Below are 23,637 nucleotides of genomic sequence, written 5' to 3' on the forward strand. Positions count from 1 at the left end.
ACAATCTTACACTTCATTGCACTTTTCATGCCTAAGTAACTTGCAAACTTAAATATACAGACTATTAGAGATGACATAATTCCACTTATGACATTTGTTGGACACCAAACATCTATCTAGCCATCAGTTAAGGGATACAGATCTCAAATAGATAATGACCTCCCAATTCTGTATCTTTGGTTTCATGTCTGAACAAGCAATAACTCACTAATCTGATATTTGCTTTCATGAATAAATAGGGGTGCTATAACAAAGAAGACTACTACACTGATATGCAAGACCCTGGAAGGACTCTGACAGAATCTTGAAGAGGATATTTCTTGCTTCTTTGGTAAAGTATTTTTCATGTTATACCTATTTTTTTTTAAATTTGTAACATAATATTAAAGTAGTTGACAGTTATTCTGTTGTTCCATTGTGAAAATTCAGTCGTCTACTATGCACAAGAGCCATTAAAGAAATATTTGCTTTCTTTTTTTTACAATTGGCAAGGTGTTGTTTTTCTACTATCCTTGCTTTAAAAGTGGGTCAAGTATTTGTTTTTATTCAAAATTTGCAATTTTTCTACTTTTGGGAAGATACTATACCTGGAAATTTTCACTATAAAATATGAAAGCTTTGGAAAGTTACTTATGAGCAAATGAAAACTGGAAATATTGAAAGCATTCAGGACACCTTACCTGTAGCTTCACTATTGCTCAAGAAAATTATATTATCTATATCTACAGAATTGTATATATCCATGTTGTAATCTGTATATGCCAGATCTATTAGAAAAGTGGGAGTAGAAATCTTATTGACGTCTTGTAGAGTTTTTAGACATTTTATTGGGACAATTTCTTGTATATCTTTGGCTGTGAAGCCAGTGTATGGTTCTTATTTTCAAATGTGCTGAGCACCCATGTCAACTGAAGTCTATGTATGTAGGGTCCAGTACGCCCTAAAAATTAAGCCCTCTGAGTTTTACTGTGTGCAATTAATAATAATGCAACTAACAACTGTGCTTCATAGTAGAGCTGATAGGAGAAATTTTGATAAAACCATATTCTGTTGGAATATGTAGTTCCATCAAAATGCTTAGCAAAATCAGGTCACTTGTGCTGACATTTCATTTTTGAAGAATACTGGAAAAGTTCCAACAAAATCAAAACATCCTATTTTGACATTTCAGAACAAAAAGTATCTTTCCTTGGCCATTTCCCTGTGGCCTCAGCAAGGCAGCCAGTCCTTCTTGAGCTCCAGGGAATGACTGAAGCTGCCCTGCCCTGCAGCTGTTCTTACAGGGGCCTGCCAGGCCCTGATTGGCTGCTCTCCTCAGCCCTTCTCTGATTGACTGTCTCCTACACATCCTCCCTAGGGCTCTTTTAACCCCTTAGAGCCTAGTGTGGGGCACAATGCTCCATTGGGAAGCTGGCAATATCTCATCCTCAGGGCCGGCTCTAGGCACCAGCTGACCAAGCACGTGCTTGGGGCGGGACCTCAGAAGGGGCAGCCAATGTTGGGGTGGCGGGGGGTGCTCGAAGTTTTTTTTTGTTGTTTTGGCCGGGCAGCGCGGGGGTGGGGTGGGGTGGGCGGGGGCTTCGGCGGTGCAGCACTGGGGGGGGAGGGTTGGGCGGCCCGACGTGGCGCTCGGGGGATTTGGCTGGCCTGGCCCGGCGAGGCACGGCACTCGGGGGTTTGGGCGGTGCGGCGCAGCGAGGCGCTGCGGGGGGGGGGGGAGGGGTGTTGGGTGGCCCGGCATCCAGGGGGGCAGGGGTTTCAGCGGCCTGGCACAGCGCTGGGGCGGGGGTTTGGGCGGCCTAGCACTCCGGGGATTTGGGCAGTCCGGCCCGGCCCGGTGTGGCGCTGGGAGGGGGATTGGGTTTGGGCGGCCCAGCGGCGGCGCTCGGGGGGGGGGGGTTGGCGGCGCGGTGCTGGGGCGGGAGGTGTTATGGCGGGGCGGCGCTCTTCTTTTTTGCCTGGGGCGGCAAAAAAGTTAGAGCTGGCCCTGCTCATCCTCAATGGTATGAAGCTTCAATTTGTAGCTCAGCAGGGTTGGACCTCACTGGTGCATAGAGTACTCAATATTGCTGGTACTGGGCCTTTGGCTAGTTTAATTTGGGGAGGGAAATTTCATAGTTGGGGGAAGTGTGGAAGGAAACATTTCTTTGTTAAGCTGATAAAATAAATGCCCACTCATTGAAGCTGTTTGGAGTGTTAGACCTGACAGAGATGGACTAGCAAGCTGAATGCAAATGAGGCAGACAAAGGTGCCTGGTAAATACAATTTATTACGTGACTCTGCAGTTTATCTTGTGGATATTGCCTCCACATATGTCCTCTATGACAGGGCTGGGACCAGTACAGGGAGCAGACTGCACCATAATCTTAAAGGATGTGTAGTCTGTGCATCTCCACGGCACCCCAGGGAATGTGGAAAGAGATTGTGCCAATGTACAGCCTCTCAGAACCCCACTGTGGGATAGCTTCTATCGGTGAGCATAACATTAGCATAACACCGCTCCATGAGATTCTGGGTGGGAGGGGGAGCCAAATACTCCAGCATAGAGCCCACTTTGGTGTTTCCAGGTTACTGCCTCTGTCTCCAGCTGCTTCCAAGGCTTTGTTTTCCTTTGCTTCCAGCAAAGCCAGTCACTCCCAATCACCATCCATTCTCCTTTCTATTATTTTTTTCACTCACACTCACTATCTGGCCCTCATTAATTTTCCCTGGTGGTTCACAGTGCCATACTTCCAAGGTACTGTTACGATTCTCTCTACCTGCTTCCAGACCCATCTACCTCACTCTCTGACTGTCTGCTACCTGGATGCAATCTCTTTTAAAAACCTTAATTTAAAAGAACCAGAACTGAATCCCTAGAGAACAAATAGACTATCTCACCCATGAAGGGTGATTACCAGTCTTTCACTTGTTTAAAAAAAAGTGCCTTTCATCTCTCTCTGGGCTGCGGCCCTTTTGAGTTATGTGTCTTTCATAAGCAGGAAGGAAACGGAGTGCTCACCCTTCATGGGTGAAGTATCCTATACATATTCAGGGCCAGGGAGCAAGCAATTATAAATAGATTTAAAGAGATGCCAAGATCATTGTCTGGAAACATCAATTACTGTGAATTCTTTGTTTGTTCCTTCCCTCACCTTGTGTTTCACATTACAGGTTGTAGCAGTGGCGTGGCTGGTTATACATTTTAATATTAGGGGTGACAACTGATTTGCCCCTGCCAAAGCATTGACTTGGAGATTACACCAAGGCTATGAAATAACTCGTGTTTACCAATAGTAACAAATGGGGCTAAATTCAATCCCAGTGTAACTCCTTTAGTCCCCTCCCCCTGCAGGGAGATGGTTTGAAAACTCTGTACCTCCTGAACATAGGGGTTGCACAGACCATGGAAATTGGTGTGTGGGGCACAATCTAACTCTTTGACCCAGCAAAACTTCTTGAAATGTCACCATGCAGCATAAATGCTGCTATTTCTGACTCACGTTCAGTGTACTTTCTCTGGGTGGATTTTAAGGTGTTGCTTATAAGCTATGAAGCCTTAAAGGCTTAGAACTGGCCTACTTGAGCAACTACCTCTCTCGCTGTATCATCCTGCCACAGCAGGGTCTGGAGCTGGATCTTCTCATTATAAAGAGAGGGGCAGCTGGCAGAGAGTTCTTCATGACTCTGGAACTTGCTCCTCCCCAGTCAAAAATAGCCCAACTCTGGTGACTTTCCAGACATGCTGCAAAAGACGTCTGTTTGAGAGGGTCTCTGAAGAAGGCTGAGGGTCTGCTTCTTAGATGATGAAGGAGGTTGGTGGCTGGATGGGCAGCTGAGTTCCTGTGAAATGGATTTCAGTGCTGCTGATTTTTAATTTAATTATATTTATTGTATGATTAATAATGGCAGAGCGCCTAGAGCTTTGGATAGGTGTCTTAATCATTTTGAATCTAAATAAATATAATAAATAAATGTTAGGGCCATGTTTTCAGAAGAGCTTAGCAACCAACAGCTCCTAGTTGGGAATCTAAGTAAGTGGCCATATATTCGGGAGTTGTTTGGTGATCTCTTGAAAATGTGACCTCTTCAGTTAGGTGTCAAAATGGGAGCTAATCTTTTTTAAAAAAATCAGTCCTAATATGAGTGCTGAACACTTTGGAAATTCTGTCCCATAGGGTCCAACCATACCCTGAAATATGAAGACTACAAATTTGTCAAGTGTCCAATCAAGCACGCAAGTTAGCGGAAGTAAATGGATGATTGTTGCATCAGGCATCCAGTGACGGCACAGGTCCAGCCCCAAGATAGGAAAAGGAAACCTACAGGACAGCAGCAAGTCAGCAATATGGATGTCATCAGAAGAAAACACTGAGAGGCAGGAATGCTTCTATCTTTGCAATGAGGGCAAAGGCGCATGGTCACATGAACATCACACCGTCACTAATTTCCAAATAATATATTATAATTATATATCACATTGTAATGTACATTACAAATATCAGGCGTTGTTTCCTCTGCTGTCCCCCCTAGTAATATTAGATATGCTCGGATTGGGATCAGGGCGAGAAAGATGAGGAGCTCTTGGCTGACTTTCTAACCTTGAGCTGAAAACCCCTTGGTGCAGAATGAGTTGCCATAACCCAGTTTGTGGTTTCTAGAATAATAGTCAAAGAGGACCATAACCAGTGCCACAGAGAGCTATCAGATGCCGTTTCTCTTTTAAATATCTAATTGTGCCAGCCTCGAAGTGCAACCCATTTGTTTTAGCAATGCAATAGCTCCAGAGAAAAACAATACTTTGGCTAGATTTTGTAGCTCACAATATCTAGAAGTAAAAATAGAAGCAAAGTTAGTTTAGCTCTCAGCATGGGAGAGGAAATCTGGCTTCCCGCAGCAACCATCAACCTGAAATTTTAAAGCAGCAGCTGGAAGATCCATGAGCCTTTTGCAGCTGTTTGATGTAGTATTTCCATTTTTTTTATTCATCAGCTTTGAACAACCTTACAGTCTGTTTTGTCACTTTACAATATATCAGTGTGTGGGGGTCATTTTGTAACAGCTATACATCTGATAATAATATAGTTGCATATCTTAGATGAATGATTTATAAGTGCATGTATATGTGTGTGTATATATATGCACATGTGTTTATCATCTTTGTATGTATACATATGTGCATGTATATATGTAAGTGTGTATATATATATCTTGATATATGTATAAATGTGTGTAGGTGTATAGATGCACACACATATATACTGTAGATTGCACATTGATATTTCTCTTTACTCTTCCAATATACATTTTTGCTTCTCTTTGCCCCATGAAGTGGGCCTGCTCTATGCTACAGACTTTTGGATATTTGAAGGCACACCTCTTTGAAGGCACACATCATCCATCAATATGATGTCGAGCAATGGAGTGGCAGACATACAGTTTTTATTCAGTGGTCACCTTAAACCGTCAGGGCTACATCCTCAGCTGGTGTAAATCAGCAAAGCTTCCCTGACTTGCCTGGAGGGTGGGCCATTTTACAGCAGCTGAGGATCAGGCCCTCAGAATATGTCAGTTGTTACCACAGATCAATAAATAAAAACTTGGTGCTATCTCCGATGACTCTATTAGTAATATATATATTTCAGATAATACTGTGTGAAGTGAGCCTTTTAAAGGAGGGCCACTGGATGTGTGCTTTCTCTGTAGCATATATGCAGCCTAAGGAGTTATGAAAATCAAGCTGTCCACTTACTGCTAACAACTCATCATCAACATTAATAGTGTGGGAATAGGAGACATTTGCTCAGTCGGAGGAGCAGTGGAATTCAGTGTTTGATTATCAGTTTGAAAAGGTAGTGAACCAGCAGGATTCCCTTACTCTGCCTGAGCGAGGCGTTGTCTAGCACATTACCCTTCACTTTTCCCTAGAAATGCTTATTAGCTTTTCACAGTCAGTGAGTTCCAACAAGAGGTGGCACTAGGGGATAGCAAGAATTAATCTATTAAAACATGCACACACTGTGCTCTACAGTCCCTCTCTATAAGTCCCCCCACACTCTTTTTAACTCTGTATTTCGTACAGCTGGATTATTCTTGTCAATTAAAATCAAAATGAAAATTCAGAATGGGGGGAGTCCTTAACTGTAACCTCCTCAAACAACTCAATTCAGAGCCCCTAAGGGAGTGCTACTGGCCATTGGCCCATCTGAAGAAGGCTGTGTTAATTCTCAGCCTGGATTAAAAGATGTTTGCATCATCATGTATGACTGTTAGATATATATTGATGTATTAACAGCTTTTTCCTCCAGACTGCTCAGCTCATCCATCCCCATTTGCACTCCAGCTCTACTTACTGATGCTCTTTTGTTGGTGGGGGAGATTTCCAAAGGCACTTCATTCATTTCCGTTTGAATGCATGTAGGAGCCTAAATGCCACATGTGCCTTTGCAAATCTTTCCTATGTCAGATCTTCTCCTGCCCCCGCTACCAAGAAAACCACTGGCAGCAGCACCCCTCACTGGGACTCATCAGCCTCTGTGATGTCTGGACCCCTTCCTAAAGAACTAGGTTTTGATTCAGGAGATCTGAGTAAAGATTCCAGCTCTACCACAAACTTCCTGTGTGGCCTTGAGCAAGTCACTTATTCTCTGTGTGCCAGAGTTCCCCATCTGGAAAACTGGGAGAATAATCATTATTTCTCTCACAGAGTGTTGAGAGAATGAATCAATCGCCTAATGTACTGCAGTGGTGGGGGAAATGTAAGTACCTACATAAGTAGGGAGTAGTCCTACTCTTAAGGGTCTGCTTCAAGTCTGAGTCTGCTGAGTGGAGTGGTCCTGTGCAGACAGCACCTCACCGCTTCTGCACAGATTCAGCAACTGTGTGTGTCGGTGCCTGGGCACAAATTAACATGAGCAGGCCCCTGTGTTTTAATTCTGGTTTTGACACAGACTTGTCAGACCACGTGCAGGTCACTTAGGGCCAGATTTTTTAACTATTTAGCCACCTGAATATGCAGGTAGGTGCCAAGTGAGATTTTCAAAAGCAACAAAATACCTCTTCATCTCTCCCCTCGAAGGGTATTGGAAAGCATAGCTAAATAATGTTTGTAAAGTACTGTTCATTTAATCCTCCACAGGGGAGGTGCAGAGAGTTACACAACGAAGTACAAAGTTAAAAATGATGGGCGGAACCATGAGCTTGGGAACTGCATCAAATGTGTGTTTTGCACCAAGTTATGCCTGCCTAGTAGGAAGGGTAAGGGTAAAGAGAGAAATGTGAAAGTACATCTCTCATTTGTATGCAGAGGATCTGTGTCACCTCTGATATGTCCACCTATACCCAGCCTGTTTTTCACCCAGTGTTCTTGAGACTAAGGTAACAGGTGGGCTCAGTGTGGTTCACTGTGCCTACCGCTCCGTCTTACTCATGCTTATGTGAAACCGCTGTTCGCATTGGCATTGGAATGCAACAAACAATGCTCCCTTGCTATGCATCAGAGGTGAGAACATTACTTAGTACCTGGCTCCCAGTCTTGTGCTCAGTCCACTAGACCATGATGCTTCTTGGAGTCCTGCACTAACACAAACCTCCAGGGGAGGAATGTGGAAAACAGAGATTTCATGAACTTTTTTTTTTAAAAAGTAGGGGGCAAATTTTGAGTGGGGAACATCCCCCCACCTTTTCATGGTGACTATTTTCCCTAGATCTACTAGACTCAAGCCTTTGTTTACCTCCATCCTCACGGCTGTCAACAATTCAGGCATGTCTCCTGGTCAGGAGGAGTTAACATGTTACATTTGAAATGGTGCCTGTATCTAAGTCTTAAATAATGAATATCTCAAGCTCCTTTCACCCCTAGTATGTGCACTGCTGTAAATTCAAGGGTATGTTCTAATGCTGGTTCCTCCCCACCCCACTTGCAAGGATCTCTTTTGCAACATGTGGGCACTATGTATCCTGAGAACGTGAAACAAATTTCTGATGAACTTGGTGCAAGGTAGATGCTCCCGAATACTGTGGAAAAACTGCAAATGAGCAGTCTCAGAGCATGGAAAATCTGCTCTTTTAACAGGCTTCTTCCAGTCACCCTGGTCTTTTATATGTTTGAGAGAATGTACAGTAAGTCTGAGTTGTACAAATGGAAGTTAAAACCCCCAAGTCTGAAACGTGCTAATCAAAGTTTAAATCATCACTGTACATAATGTTTTCTGAGGGAGTCTATTCTGCTTACCAAACCATAGCAACTATATGCTAATCATGTTAAAGGCCTGATGTAAACCCACAAAAGCAAAGAAGAGATTCGAAGCTGATTGTGAATCTTAGTCTTTAGAGTAATGTAGGTCACCTTCTCTTTGCTGGTTCAGAGGGACTTGAAAGACCCAATGTCAAAATTGTTTGTAGCTATGTATTGTACAGGTAGCAATGCTGAAAATGATAGTGTTTTCCAAAAGAAAGATCATAAGTTGAGCTTATTGAACGTTGTTTTCACTCACTAAAGAGACAAATTGTGGTTCGGCCATTACAGTTGCCTTGCACCCCCTTACAGTCCATGCCAGTTATCCATACCATGGGCAGGGTGCAGGAGGGAAAGCATGCTTTCTAGGTGGGCTACACCTTCTTCCTCCCTACCACCCCTTGGGTGGGAGAAGGGGGAATGAAACCGGCACTGGATGGAGCCGTCTCACTCCATCCCCCACTCCTCTCAATGTACAAGCTAGCATAGCTGCTGCAGCACACACAAGCATGTATGCAGCACAGGGCCCAGAGCAATTGGTGACTCCCACTGTAGCCATGCCCTGCTCCTTACTCCTGGCCTACAATTCATCCTTTAAGATGCAGGGTCCCTCAGAGTGAATTGCAAAGTACTGGATAAAGAACAAATCTCTGACTAAAAGCAAGAGGTTTCCAAAGAGAGAGACAATTGACATGTGATTTCTGCCTAGGGTTGGCCAAGTGTGTGTACAAGATTCTTACTACTACTAGTAGGAAGATGACGCCGTACTCTGCAGCACACCATATCAAACGTGAAAGGTGCTGATTTGATCTTTTTGGAGAGCAGGTGCTCACTCTGAAGCAATTTACTGAGGTTCCATTGGGGGTGGTGTGTGTAATGATCTGAAAAGTGTAATGAAAAAGGAGAATGGCAAAATACTTAGACTCCGCTCTCTTCTTTTCTATCCCATCAGGGTAGAGTTAAGAGATGCCAATCACATCACTCCATGCCTTCCCATTTCTTCCTGTTTTTAAACACAGATAAAAACAATACATAGTTTTAAAGATGTTTCTTTGAATTTCCTGAGGATGCAGGTGGCTCTACAGTCAGCAGGGGAGGGAATGGAAGCTGAACTTCTTGGAGGGAAGATTGTTCCTTCCTAGTTTTCACAGACTGCCAAATTCTTTGGGGGAGCATATGTGCTCCTCTAGTCTCCTTTCCCACCCTTTTGTTCCATTCAGCTATCTTTATGACATGACAGGATCGGGCAGACTTTTCCAGCTCCCCTTTAATTCAAAGTTGCAGGGTCAGGCTTGTCGGGGCTGACTCAAAGCCCACTCAAGTCATTGGAAAGACTGTCATTTACACCAGTGAGCTTTGGATAAGGCCCAGAGTGAGCAACTTAACAGATGGCTGGGCTTCCAGAAATAAAAGGGATGTTCCCTAAAAGAGGTCCTATATATATCTACCTCTTGTAGTTTATTTACCTGGCACATCTAAGGTGATGATCTTTAAAGATGTGTGTCACATTGGGCAACCCAGATAGACACAGAGCTAATGCGAACTATGAAATGTTTATATTTGAACATGGGTCTTGCTAGATAACATCAGGCACCTTTAGATTCTAAACCTCTGGAGATCTTCCTTCTTCCAATATAAGGATATAAGTGGAAAGGGAAATTGTAGGGACAATATAGATCTTTAATAAATCAGGAGGGAAATTAAATTAATCATAAAAAGAACAGGGGTACTTGTGGCACCTTAGAGACTAACAAATGTATTAGAGCATAAGCTTTCGTGGACTACAGCCCACTTCTTCGGATGCATATAGAATGGAACATATATTGAGTATTATGATTCCTGATGTCAGATTTGTGTCCATTAATTCTTTTGTGTAGAGACTGTCCGGTTTGGCCAATGTACATGGCAGAGGGGCATTGCTGGCACATGATGGCATATATCACATTGGTAGCTGTGGTAGACCGGACAGTCTCTACGCAAAAGAATTAATGGACACAAATCTGACATCAGGAATCATAATACTCAAAAACCAGTGGGAGAACACTTTAACCTGTCTGGCCATTCAATGACAGACCTGCGGGTGGCTATCTTACAACAGAAAAACTCTAAAAACAGACTCCAACGAGAGACTGCTGAGCTGGAATTGATATGCAAACTAGATACAATCAACTCAGGATTGAATAAGGACTGGGAATGGCTGAGCCATTGCAAACATTGAATCTATCTCCCCTCGGAAGTATTCTCACACTTCTTATCAAACTGTTTGTACTGGGCTATCTTGATTATCACTTCAAAAGTTTTTTTCTCTTTCTTACTTAATTGGCCTCTCAGAGTTGGTAAGACAACTCCCACCTGTTCATGCTCTCTGTATGTGTGTGTATATATCTCCTCAATATATGTTCCACTCTATATGCATCCGAAGAAGTGGGCTGTAGTCCACGAAAGCTTATGCTCTAATAAATTTGTTAGTCTCTAAGGTGCCACAAGTACTCCTGTTCTTTTTGCGGATACAGACTAACACGGCTGCTACTCTGAAACCTGTAAATTAATCATGACTATAGCTGGGTGAACTAGTCATTCTGAATTATTTTATTTATGAGATTTGGTCTTGCCCCACCCTCATCTACAAATTGATCTTACATTTTGGTTCACTATGTTCTTTCACAAACAAGTTGTAGCTAATAGTCCTTCAACAATTTGTTATTCTTAATTCTATATTTGGGCTCAGTCACCTGAGTGAAATGATGGTGTTTCTGCTCCCAGATTAGGAAATAAAAGTAATGTCCAAAGAAATCATTCAGACTTCAAATCCCTTGGAGAGAAGAGGGAGGAGCACTTTAAAGAGAACTGCAATTCTAGAAAAAATTAGGATGTTTTAAGTCACTAGCTGTCCTCTTTTGCACAAGAAATAGCATAATATTTAGCTATGTATTGTATGTAGATCCCATATTTTAATAACTACTTTCCTTTCTGATTCAGACAGAAACAAAGATAAAAACCAGACTTATTGGCTATCTCTGTTCATTTTTGTCTTATCACATGGCCACCAAGTCATTGCATATACATGTCTGTCTCATTACGCGGGGGTTCCGTTCCGCGGTTAGCGCGTAAAGCAAAAACCGCGTATAGCCAAAACCCCATTGAGTTCAATGGCGGGCAAAATCACCCGCACTACAGGTATAGTATTAAAATTGTTATTTTTCTCTTTTTGTTTTTGTTTTTGTTTTTGCTGACCGCGTAAAGTTGAAATTGTGAATGTTAAATGCGCGTAAGATGCAATAGACCTGTACAGTATATAATATAGTGCTACTAGGCTTGTATTTCCAGTGCAAATGTGCTTGTTCATGTGTGAATACTCTTGCTCATGCACAAATACCCATTTGTATGAATAAAAGCTCCTTCTCAAACATTTTAGTATGAATGATAGTCACATCAATAGTTGCAGAAAAGCAAACAAGACAGGTTACAAATATCACAGCTCAAATTGCAAACTGGATTTAGTAAACTTATTACCTAATAAACTTTCCCACTATTTGCCTCTCTCTAAGATTATTCAAGAATGGCTTACAGTTTGGGCAATCAGGAAACATCTTGTAAAAATATAATATCATATATTATAATTTGATATGCATTTAACGGACTAATTTTATAGAATGTATGTACAGCTTGATAAGATAATGTTGCTACCAGAACCTTATATTTTCCATTTCCTACTACTTAGGGTCAAATTATGCCTGTCTTAATCACCCTGAATTGTTCCTTATTCCATTAATGTTCCTCAGTATTATTTTTCATTTACTTTCTGCTTTTTGGGAAGAAGCAGGGCTGGAATGGGAGGGATTATATCTCAAGCTTAATAATGTTATTCACTGTCATGCAGAGTTTACCTGGTGGGTTATAACACCGTAATGTTCCAGCTTTTATGACATGGTTTCCCTGGCCTGTGTGAGTGGGCCAATGAGCATTATAAACTGGTCACAGTTCCACAGTATAATTAGAACATGGCTTGCTCCAACCGATATAGACAAGATGAGGTTTTAGCATGGCGTCCAACACAGTAAAATGTGGCCTATAGGGAGGTCTTAAATATCCCGTGTAGGCTTTGAAGTTCTTTACAGGTGAATGGGGTTGGGGAGAGAACGTCACACTTCTGCTGTTGCTATTGGTTGGCTGGGAACATTTTTCTGCAAGGCTAGCACCCTGCCTATAGTACAAAAATCAACTGTGTTGATAGGATGTAATATAATTGGGCAGCAACCCTTGGTTTACATTGGGACAGCTGTATCTTCAGATAAGAAAAAACAAACCTAAATGAGAAGTTTAAAATTTGAAAAGGAAAAAAAATGCAGCAAAAAAAATTGTAGAGTAACCCTAAAACTGTCAGCTGCACCATATTCTCACCTCATGTTTTATCATACTCTGTGACTAAGGCAGCTTTCTGATCGACTTTTCTGGGTTTTTTTATTAGATATTTAGTATATTCCTCAATCAACTCATTTGAGCTCCCTGAACTTCTTAGCAAGGTACCTGGTAAGACTAGGATGGGGGAAAGTGTTTGCCAACTTAGTGGCCAATGCTTATTCAGACTCTATTAAAATCTTAGCATGTCCTGAGCATGCTTATAAGCATTTTTAAATGCCCAATCTTAAAATATATATTTCTCAAAGAGCCACAGCAAGTCTGAAGCTTTCAGTGTTCAGCCAGTATTATTATTGGTGAGCAAAATATGTCTTCATTTTTCTTGATGGAAACATATATCTGTATCTTTTTCTCTACTTTCTCTAGTTCATAAATGGTTGAATGGAATCTCCTCAGATTTCCGATGAAAAGTCACATCTGTGATGGGACAAAGCAGGGACATTTTCAGCCCCAAAGTTTAAGGTATGTACTTCCCCTGATATGGCTAGTCTTTGAGTGGTGAAGGAAGGGAGTGGAACCATGGGTCTGACAACTGCCTGACTCTCTTTGCCAAATTTGGGCCTCCATATATTCCAGGAGAGACATTTTAGTAGCAGTCCTGTGCTCCTCCAAATGCAGAGTTCTGCTTGGTACTTACATGGGGCACATTAGAGTGGGTGAATGCGACTTATTCCCTTACCCTTTACATTGAATGGCTGAATAAGGGCCAAGAATCTAGCCCTTGGTTATGAAAGGCAAATGGAAAGTTTTTAAGGGCTGTTGCTATATAGGCTATTACTGTGCACACACTAATACTGCCTGTTAATGAAGAACTTCAACAGCTGAGCTTAGTAATGGTATGAAATATGGCTAACTGGTGGGAATTTGGAGAGAGACCATTGTACTGATTGGCTGGAGTGCTACACTACCATGGTTTGTATAATTGCAAGTGGTCTCATTCTAATCCCTGATAGACAAGTGGTCACAAACGGTCTGATCAACCACTACTGAAGTCACTGGAAAGATTCCCATTGACGTCAGTGGGTCAAGCTCTACTTTCACAGTTCTGTTTACCGTAAGATTTTATATGGCTTCCATCACCATAGTGTATGATCACTTCACAGTCTTTAATGTATTTAGCCTCACAGCACCCCTGTGAGGTAGGAAAGTGAAGCACATGGAGACTGTGAGTTTCCCAAGGTCATACCAGAAGTCTGTGATGGAGCTGAATTGAACCTGGGAATCCTGAGTCCCAGGATAGTGCCCAAACTTCCTGTCTTAATTGGCATTGTTAATTATTGTTCCAGTCAGGGGCGGCTCTAGCCATCAGCAAAGCAAGCACGTGCTTGGGGCAGCCCATTTGCGGGGACGGCAGGGATCCAGCATGGGAGCTGAGAACCAACAGGGGGCCCTGGGAGTGGTAGTTCCTTGGTTAGCTCCCTGCCTATAGAGCCAGCCCTGGAGCAGGGAAAGAACTACATTTCCCAGCATTCCCTTGGCCACTACCAACAGGAAAGAGGGGGAGGGAGTGAGATAGCTGAGACCTCATGCTGCCGTGAATGGAGAGCTGCACTGTGAGTAGGGATACCATATTTTAACATTAAAAAAATAGGACACTCCACAGGGAGGTAGGGTAGCCCCACCCTGCCACCATCCACTCCCTCTGACTGCCTCCCACAGAAACCTCAACCCATCCAACCCCCCTGCTCCCTGTCCCCTGATCACCCCTGCCCCTAACTGCCCCCCAGGACCCCACCCCCTATTTAAGCTCTGCTGCTCCCTGTCCCCTGATCACCCCCTCCCGGGACCCCTGCCCCTAACTGCCCCCCTGCCCCTAACTCCCCAGCCCCCTTACCATGCCACTCAGACCAGTGTGTCTGGCTCCACGCAGCGCCAGACACACTGCTGCATACATGCTGCCGTGCTCCCCCGCAGAGCCACAGCCCCCTTCCCCTCCCACCCCCAGCACCTGCCTTCCAGAATTGAACACCTCAAAATTCAGGCGTGCTCAAGCTCAGTTTGGGCAGCTGTTACTGCATTTCTCCCAAATCAAATATACGGATCCACTGTAACTTGCTGTAGAAAAAGTAGGGTAAAATTGAGCAAGAAATGCTTCCCAGTGGTTATTAGGACTGGAATTGCTATTTTCAACAGCCATTGCCTTTTTGTTTGTTTGTTTGTGTAAAAGGAAGACAGCGATATTGCATTGGCAAATTCCCCATAGAAAGAAAGAATGGAACAAAAGAATAATAAAGGCACCTCAACTTTTCCTCATTTATGTAGGACAGTCTTATAATATGCATCCAGATATCCTCCAATCACACAAGCTGAAAATTGTTCCACTTTACTGCAGTTCTGTAACCATATGGGAACCAATCCTGTCTGTGTTCTGTGCACATCTAAAATTCCTGCTGAATGACTTGCTGTGGGAGCGAGTTACCAGTGACCCAGGGCTGTGGCGGAAGGAAGGTGCAGGTGGGGAGGGGAGAGAGCCCAGGACTGGGGTGGCAGGAGGTGTGTGTGTGGGGCAATGGTGGGGAGGAATGAGGGAGCCCAGAGCTGGGGCGGCAGGGGGTGGGGATGGGGATGGAGGGGGAGAGCCCAGGGCTGGGGCAGCAGGGGGGTGCGGCGAGGAGCCCAGGGCTGGGACGGGGGGGCAGCCAAAAATTTTTTTGCTTGTGGCGGCAAAAAACCTAGAGCCGGCCGTGGTTCCAGCAGAGAGACAACAGACTGAAGGAACATGGAAATTCTACACAAAGGTGGTTTGAAGTCTAGGGTTGAAGCCACTGTGGGTTTTTAGGTAGTTCTTGTAAATAATGCCGATGCTCTCTACACTTGCTCTGGCAGGTTAATGAAGGTATTTAACTTCCAGTGCTCTCAATCCAGCATCTTTCTTCAGCATTAGCTCTTTTTTTTTATAAAACAAGGAGTCAAGGTCAGCACTAGTGTTTGACAACCATGCTTTACCACATTCTTGTTATAAATGCATTTCTCCTCAGTGTCTGAAAGTTGGATTAAAGTGAGACAGACCTGAACAGTATATAAATGCTGAAACTCATTAAAATCATTATCTAATTAAAAAGAAGTCAAAATGAATAAACTCCCTGTATGCCAATGGCTAAAGCCCAACGATTTTCTGAACTGTGCCCTACTTTGCTGTATGTCACTATTTTTTGCAGACAATGAACAATGGAAAAGAACTGAACCTTTAAAAGTAATATATTACTGGGTAAAGCTAAAACTTGTTTTTCCCCCAAAGCTGATTTTGCAAATACAAATCATTCACCTCCTTCCATTTAGATTTTGTAAGAGCAAGAGAAGAATGAGGAAAGCAATTAGCATTATTGAACCTAAGAGTACAAGAAATTCCACACTGAAATTCCATGATTGGTGTCACAGTTATGGGGTGCAATCCAGGCTTGTGTTATCCCTTACTCTGTAAGGCACTCAGCGTTACAATGCTTTGCTACTGTAGCTCTCTGTCTGGGACACTCACAATCAGCAACAAGTATGTGGGTCACAGAAGTGCTGGTCTGCATGCCTGGTTCAGCATCTCTGACCCTACTAGCCTGTCTACAGCCCCACTCTGACTTCCACCAGCTTTGGTTGACTTTCCCTCAGTCATGACCTTCCATAGAAGTACAAGAAGCTGGTTTCCCCTGTCTTCGTAGGTGAAAGATCTTTGCCTAAGCAGGTTTCTCATCTTATATGCAGTTTCCAGAGACTTCATCTCTCACCCTAGTTGAAGGACCCATCTTCCTCAGCTTGCAAGAGCTCTGTTCCCTTGTATCTGTCTAGTGATGGATGCCAAAGATGGCTTCTGTCCCTGTCTTTATAGACCAGTAAACCTTTGCACTGTATTCTTTGAAAATTAAAACCCAGATGAAGCTTCTCTCTTTCCTGCTGGGGTACAGATGCCATGCTTTCTCCTCCCTCGCTTGTTAGCTTAATAGCTTTGTTTACCTGATATATAAATGTACCTTCATTGTCTCTGCAGGAGGACTCAGCTGGTCAGAGAAGCAAATACATTCCTTTATCTAAGGGTATGTCTTCACTACCCGCCGTATTGGCGGGTAGCGATCGATTTATCCGGGATCGATATATCGCATCTCGTTAAGACGTGATATATCGATCCCCGAACGCGCTCACCATCGACTCTGGAACTCCACCAGAGCGAGCGGCGGTAGCACAGTCAAAGGGGGAGCCGCGGCCGTCGATCCTGCGCCATGTGGACCCCAGGTAATTCGATCCAAGGTACTTCGACTTCAGCTACACTATTCGCGTAGCTGAAGTTGCGTATCTTGGATCGATCCCCCCCCTCCAGTGTAGACCAGCAATAAGGCAGACCTGTTGACTCACTCCCCAAGACATGCCTGGTTTAAACATGTTTTAATCATCATTCCAGCATGTATCCATAACTCTTAATATACACTGTGTACGTACATCACACAAGAATATTAATGATCAGTGAGTTGTTAGTTTTCCAGTGACATATTACATGACATCTTTTAGATACAGATTACAATTATAGTGAGTTGAGGTATACTGAAGTGGTTACGGCAGCTGAAACTCCTTATCTAATAGCAGTGAGTCCCTTGCCCTCTGGCACTGGGATGCTCTTAGGGTCACAGTTGGTTATTGGTTATGTGCATTCTTATTATGTCTCCAAAGAACATAAATTCCCAGAGACACAGGAACGCAAACGTAAATAGTTATTTATACTTCAATGCAATTTGCTCTTCTAAAAATTCAGCTTTTCATGTTTTTTTAAGTTTTTTTAAAGTAAATTACATCAGAATGGTCTTTTAAAATTGCTCTGACATAAATTAATCTAAATGTATTTAGTGATTCTTTGAAAAACAAGTACGATTGTTTTGTTTAATGTTAGGCAAATGAATAATTTTCTTGTCTTTTAGGCAGATGAAGAATTACAGTACAGTTTAAACAAGTATGTGAAGTGACTTAGGGTCTAATCCTGCAAGGTGCTGAGAATCCTTAACCCCTCTTGCCTTCTAGAGCCATTGAGAGTGCCCAGCAATTTATGCAATATTCTTAAGATCTGACAGGATCAGGCCCTAAAGCTCAATCAATGTTCAGAGACTTTTAACACTTTACTTAAAAATAATTCCGGGTGGGTGTTCTTGGCTTCAATCTAAAATACTGCAGTGAAGAGAGAATAGAGTGTATGCTAAAGAAACGTTCTGAAGTCTCTAGCATTCTGTTCTCTAGTGGCAAATTAATTGCTAGCAAAATGCATGCTCCATGGGTGTTCTGCAGGAAGGTGTCGTCTTAGATTGGGACATGCTTTAGGAGCTCTGGGTCTTCCTGTTAGTCAAACAAGACTTGCCTGATTTTAGGAATTTGAGGATCAATATGTATCCATTAATCCAGCTGAAAATATTCAGAGCTTGATCTTGTTCTCAGATACTCACTATAGGCTCATGTTGCCACATATCTTTTAAATCGACAGCTATGTTTGTTGTGATTTGATGCAGCTGCTGATTTTACAAGATAAGTGGTTATATCTGAGAGAGGAATCAAGCCTTTTAACTTTTAAAATAGACGATGTAAAATTAGGTAGGCCAAGTGATATTAACACTACAACAGGCGCTGATCTAGCAAAGCGTTCATGATTTAACTTTGTGTGTGAGTATTCCCACTGCAGTCAGTGGGGTTAGTAACATGTATAAAGTCTAAGCATATCCTTAAGTGATTTGCCTGCCGTGAGAGCTGGGAGAAAATTTTTCGACTAGGGGTTTATTTGACAAAAAACCACAGTTTTGGACAGGAAAAAAAGTAAACATTTTGAAAAGTCACATTTCATTTCAACACTTTGAAATAAAATGCTTAGACTTCTTATTTTGAAATGATGTTTCATTGTGAAATTTAGCTAGATTTGTTTAAGAAGAAAAAGGGTAAAAAACACATTGTTTGGGGGCAAATAAAACATTTGGTTTGATCCCAATTTTTTTTTTTCCATTTCAGTAAGAGGAAAAAAATCCATTTTGGGTCAATTGAAACTTTAACTAAAGTATATAATTTATTTTTTTTGGTTCAGCCACTGAAATGTAAAGGTCAGAAACACTGTATCTGTCTCTACTTGCTAGTCCCCATATCGTGTATATGATTCGTACATCTTGATATTAGAATCATATGGTATGAAATGGTTCTACATAGTTCAGGCCCCTGCTTGTTTGGCTGGATATATGGGTAGTGTGTGGTGCAATTGCAATTGCTTATGCTAGGTCTACACTACGGGGAGGGGTCGACCTAAGATACACAACTTCAGCTACGTGAATAGTGTAGCTGAAGTTGCATATTTTAGGTCAACTTACCTGGCTGTGAGGACAGCGGCGAGTCAACTGCTGCTGCACCCCCATCGATCCGGCGGGTAGTGAAGACGTGCCCTTAGTATCTGGGATGTGGCTTCAGAAGTCAGAGGTCACCCTCCCTCTTGTAAGGTGGTACTTTGGACTGCAGGGGGATACAGGCTGCACTCAGCAGCAGGCTCTGATGGCTGTTGTGTTAGTTATAGAATGCTTAAATAAAAATAAAGATGTTGTTAAATACAAGCTCTCTGTCTTTGTACATCACCTAGCACTGTGGAGTCCTGACCTATGACTGGGGCTCCTAACCATAATAAGAACAGAAGTGCCATAATAGGAACAACACAGCAATATCATATTTATGTTTCATTCCAGAGCTTGTTAACAGACAGAGAAAAAGATGAAGAAAAAGTGGACAAAACTATTAAATCCACTTTTCCATATACAGAGATCAATCATATGTTTTCAGGATTCTAGAAAGGAAAACAATACCAAAAAAGAACTCAGATAATGTCTTTGAGAGATCACAATGCATATCTCCAAGAATCAGAGGGGTAGCCGTGTTAGTCTGTATCCACAAAAACAACAAAGAGTCCGGTGGCACATTAAAGACTAACAGATTTATTTGGTCATAAGCTTTCATGGGGAAAAAAACCCACTTCTTCAGATGCATGGAGTGAAAATTACAGTTATAGGCATAAATATATATTAGCACATGAAGAGAAGGGAGTGACCTTACAAGTGGAGAACCAGTGTTGAAGGCCAATTCAGTCAGGGTGGATGTGGTCCACTCTCAATCATTGATGAGGAGATGTCAATACCAAGAGCAGGAAAATTGCTTTTGTAGTGAGCCGGCCACTCCCGGTCCCTATTCAAGCCCAAATTGATGGTGTTAAATTTGCAAATGAATTGTAGCCCTGCAGTCTTTAAGGTGCCACTGGACTCGCCATTTTAATGCATGTCTTGTATAACAAGTTGCAGTAACTGTAGAACAAAATATCTGTTGCTTCTGCGCACAGGCAGTATTCTTACAATTTAAAGATGCAGTACACAGAAATCAGACATTACTGTTTTATAAATATATATGCCACACATCACTAATTTATTGCACAGTCCCTGCATCTACCTCTCCTTCACAGGGACCTGGGTGGCTCAAGGTGGCTGGTGGATAAGAGTTCCCATTTTATAAACATCTAGCTTGAACTTTGTAACAAAGAAACTGACACCTATATTTTCCTCAAGGAGTGCTGCTGATGCTACTAAATAGGAGAGCAGAAGTGGTTGGTGTTTCGCAACCAAAATCCCCAGATTGTTTCTGTGAAATGTCTATCCTCAAATAGTACCATTTTCTTAATGAATTTTTAACATGCATGGTAACATATATAGCAGGCAGTAAAATAATAAAAAGTAGTCCATAAATATACATTGCTATATTTCTTTTAAGAGTAGATGCCACTTTTCAGCATCCTATGGAAGTAGCGGCCTCTGTGCTTACCGTAAAACCAATGTTGGCAGACTCATAAATGACATAGAAAAAAGACAATTCACAGTTAGAAAGGCCATCTTGGCTGTTGTCACTGCTGCTTCAGCTTGGACATTCTGAAGTCTGATCCTATAAATATATAAGAATTCAATTGTGTAATTGCGGTTACTGAGATGAATTCAATTTGTATATATTTTTATACTGTACCATTAGATTTTAGATTCTTGAGCTAGTATGGTTTCCTGTGATGAACACAGATGGGAAGAGCTCCAGACCCTGAGATGCAGAAATTAAGTTACAAAGAGAGGTGAGAAAGAAAGGGGCTGAAGAGAACAAACTCTGTTCAGCATGGCTAATTTTGACATTTGCTTTTAATAATTCCTAAGGTAGGATTTTTGCCTTGTGTTAATTGTTTTAGGTCCTGATCCAAAGTCCACTGAAGTCATATTGGAGTCTGGGCTTTAGTGGGCTTTGAATCAGGCCCTTAGCACTTGTTAAAGGTGTCAGACAGGTGGATTTGTAAATGAAGTCCCCTATAGTACAGCATGGGAAGGAGCAATGCTCTCACAGTGCCCCACCAATGTGATTAATTCCCTGAACTGAATGGATCGTCAACAGTGGGAGGAGGGTAGTCTAGTCTCCATGCCCATTTCTCCTGCGTTTTGCGCCTCTGCTAAATGTGCAGGAACTGTGCCAGGTTTGAGGATGTGCTTTAGTTTAGATACGTGTTCACTTGGAACTGGTCTGAGACCACCAACTCACTTCAAATGAGCAATCCAGCATCCACCATTGAATGGTATAAACATTCAATCCCTGGGCTGGATTCCAAGAGTGACCTAAGGGTGAAATGCTCTGTGTTCCCTTACCAATATCCTGAGCCTACCCTCCTTAATTGCATTTTAATTACACTGTACTATGACTAGTTATTAAATGCTTGTATGACACACCCAGACTACCTTGGTGGAAGGGGGAGGAGGAGCAGATTTATGCATATTATTTTTAGAAGTATTTAAAATGGTATTAGACATTTTGCTTACAGCATTAGGCGTTTTTACAGTAACTGTGGTAAAAATATTGATTTAAAATACAACTAAACCTTACCTTAGGTTTTTTTAGACACATGGTTAAATAACACGTTCAAAACCCACTGCACATGAAAAGTGTGTGGGATGGGGTGGTGGGGTGGTGGTGGGGTGATAGGGGAATAGAAATGCACATGTATTCCTTGAACAGCCCTGTGCAAATTCCCTGGGCAGAAACATGCAGGAGCAAGTGAGGTTGGGTCTAGGATGGCCTCAAGCTCCACTGCTACATGATCTTGTACTGGAGCGTGTTCTAATGAGCTGATGGAGACTATTCCAGTTGTTGACCTGCAATGGAGTCTGTAGAGCAGTCAGGCAGCTGCTTTATGGCCTAGGTAGTGGATGGAATCCTCCCCACTGTGCACCCTTTCATGATTTGCCTCTAAGAATAGGCCATTTTCTAAAACAGTTAGAAACTATTTAAAATGGTGGACTGCTGTTACTGAGTAACAACAGTAAATATAAGACCCAGTCAGGGTCTCATTGACGTGAATGGAAGCTTGTCCTTGTAGTCAATGAGTGCAAGACCAGACTCGTATTCACTATATCTCATCTTTATTTCTTCTTCACAGGAGGCCTGATCCTGTATGGTATTGAGCATCTTCTGCGAGGTGATGAGCATCCTCATATCTGTACAGGATCAGGTCCGTAGCCTTTATGAAGTCTGTATGAAGATATCAGAAGTTAACTTTTAAGTCTATTGAACACTTGCTTAAGCACCACTTAATCCTTAGCATTGGCCAAGTGCATCCTCAAAATATTTTGATTTTGGCCACAGGCTGAATGCATAAGTGGCATTTTTGCAAACACTCTCCTAATAAATAACAGGTATCAGTATTCACTATTATTAAGCTAAATCATTTCTTTAAAGGCTACATTCCACAATGGATCCAATGACAGCAGTCCTTACTCATGTGAGTAATTGTATTGGTTTTAATGAGTGATCATGTGTGTGAAATCTTTATAGGAGCTGGCATATCACTAGGCCTCTCAATTAAGTGGTGTATACTCTATATCAGTGATACTCAGACTAAGGATCATCAGCTGCAAGTGGCTCTTTAATGTGTCTCCTGCAGCTCTTTGCAGCACATGATATAAAAATACTGTGTGATTTAACTGTTAACCAGTCTAAGTCATTAACCAATCTGGATGCTTTTACTATGTTATTAACCATTGTAGAAACAATGAATTCACACCATTGTGGCTCTTTTGGGTAATGTTGATTGATAATTTGACTCCTGAGCCACTGAGGTCTAAGTTATCACTGCTCTGCATAAAACAAACAAACAAGTAAACTTGTATTGCAAATTGAGGGTGGGGGGGTAATTTACAACAGAATTTGGCCTTCTGATGGATTTGAAAGCATACAGAACCTCACTTGCCATTGAGGAGTGATTAAAACTGCTTGTTTTCCTTTAAACTGGTTCCATACATGTGAGCTGAGAAGCCCTCGTTTTGTTTTACTTGTTTAAGACCCCAAATCTGTAATAGATTCAGGTGCTTATCTAACACTCACTAGTACAGACAAAGCCAGATTATGTGTGGTCCTGCAGGAGAGCACTAGAAAGGGAAGTGTTTAGGAAGCCTTTCCAACCTCATTCCATGCAGGCATGAGCCCTAATTTAGCTCCACTCCTTTGCACCCTTCAGAATTTTGCTGTGGGAGTTGCTAAGGGCACCTTTGTGTCAAGGCCTCACTGTCCAGAGTGCTTCCTCTAGCATCTTTCAAATGTGCTTTATAATGACTCCTGGCACTGGCAGCCAGCTGATGCTGATGATCCTGATCCATGTGGCTCAACCTCTTTGGAGTCATAATTAAACCGTTCTGTTCTAAACCAAATAATCTGAAAATAATTTTTCATTTATAGCACCTGCCAAAGACAGCTCTTGTAACTTTTTTTGGTGGAAGTAATCCTATTGACTTCAATGCAACTACTCCAGTAAATTGGGATTGCTGGATTGTAACTGCTACTGACTGAAATTTTTCTGATGACATGTATTGGTTTCTGAGGCGCAGGATGGAATTTCAGAAAGGGGGCAGGAAGAGAGAGAGATTTACCCCCCCAAAAAGGCTAGTGGTTAAAGCACTTAAGTGGGATGTGGGAGAGTCAGGTTCAAGTTCCTACTCCAGAT

General features: G+C 42.3%; 1 long non-coding RNA gene across 1 annotated transcript; it reads left to right on the forward strand.

The window, feature by feature from the left end:
- Positions 1-244: 244 nt before the first annotated feature.
- On the forward strand, positions 245-22,153 carry LOC128842841 (uncharacterized). Its single transcript, XR_008446133.1, has 4 exons — positions 245-331; positions 13,002-13,097; positions 20,637-20,730; positions 22,078-22,153. It is a non-coding gene; the product is annotated as an uncharacterized LOC128842841 (long non-coding RNA).
- Positions 22,154-23,637: the final 1,484 nt, after the last annotated feature.

This window comes from Malaclemys terrapin, chromosome 9 (assembly GCF_027887155.1).
Source record: "Malaclemys terrapin pileata isolate rMalTer1 chromosome 9, rMalTer1.hap1, whole genome shotgun sequence".
NCBI lineage: Eukaryota > Metazoa > Chordata > Testudines > Emydidae > Malaclemys > Malaclemys terrapin.